This window comes from Octodon degus, unplaced genomic scaffold, assembly GCF_000260255.1.
Source record: "Octodon degus isolate 3935 unplaced genomic scaffold, OctDeg1.0 scaffold00032, whole genome shotgun sequence".
Lineage (NCBI taxonomy): Eukaryota > Metazoa > Chordata > Mammalia > Rodentia > Octodontidae > Octodon > Octodon degus.
The window spans coordinates 6,895,023-6,896,532 of NW_004524608.1; positions in this window are offsets into that span (position 1 = coordinate 6,895,023).

Sequence of the window (1,510 nt, forward strand, 5' to 3'; positions counted from 1 at the left end):
ATGATTCAAGTTTATCCTTCTTGATGACATAACACTACTCCATTATGTGCCAATACGTTTTGTTGGTGCATTCTTCGGTTGACGAACATGTAGACTGTCTCCAAGACTTAATTTTTATGCTTCTGTAGCATTAATGCTGTTTATAGCAGCTTTTATGCTGCTCTAAACATAACTGTATAGACATTGTGTGCTGTTTTTTATTTGAAGTATCACATTGTTTCTCTTACATGAAAAGCTTAACATATAAAGTATAAAATAAAGGATAGATAATAGAAAAGGAGAGACAGATTAAAAAGTTATCGTAATCTTGCATAGACAATGCATCTAAAAGTGTAAGTGCACTTTAGTATAATTGTTTGTTTTATATGTTTTTGGCATACTAATCTGTTTTGTAATCTTCATATATGATAATAAATTACTTGGTCTTAGAAGATGAAAAATGAATCAGGTGCTGGTAAAGTAAAAGGAACTTGGAAGACAAGGGAAGAATTTAGGTACATTATGCATATAGACAAATTCCTTACATTAGATTTAATTATTATGTACTTTAAACAGATCCTAATAAAATTTTTTAAGAAAAAATAAATTATCTGGGCAGTGGAATGTCTTTATTGTGGTCCTTTCCCCTGGGGAGTCCTTTGTGTACTTTGATTTTTCTCCTCAAATTGAACAGCACTTGCTACATAGACATGGAGTATAAAGCTAGACTAGGACCCTGTTCTTGAAGACTTGTGACTCATGACTGTCTCAGGAAAGGGATGCGAGAACAGTGGGTGAAGGTTTGTCTGGAAGGGTCCCAGCGACGAATGTTGGCACATCTCCTCCTCTGTGGAGCCTCAGGTTCCATGGTCTTAGTGTCATACACTGCCATCTGCTTGGTATTCACTCCTGTTTTTTTTTTTTTTTTTTGTCAGTTTCAGCTCAAGCTCCCCAGCATGACAATAAATGTGTTACCAGGCTCCATGTTGATCATAAGAAACCCTCATGGCTGTTGGAGAAAATCTTAATATGGCAGCATGCTTCCAATTCTTCAACTCTGATTTTATATTTCTGCATCCCAGAAAGGGGTTGGGCCTTGCGATAGGCCCATGACTTCTCTAGGCTGCCCACCCATCTGCCCCACAGGCAGGAGCCCAAACAGGATGGAGATGACCATACTCTTTCTCTCTGGACAGACTGCACTTCACCCACTGAGACATACCACTGTTGGGGGTGTCTCCAACTTCTGCTTAGGACTGGCCTAAAGTCATTTACTTCCTCAACGTTCACAACATCTATGATTCTTTCTTATTGTCTAGTCAGTATATCCTCAAAAGGAAAGAAGATTTTTGTCAAAGCTGTCCTCCCACAATTTGTACTTAAAAATTGATTTTTCAAATGAATGTATAAAAACATATTTATTTCCCAGTTCCAGGGAACAATGTGACACAATACTTTTCCTTCCTTATGAATCACTCCTGTTGGGTGACATCAATAGTTTTTAATGATGTGTTGCCCCATCATAAAGATT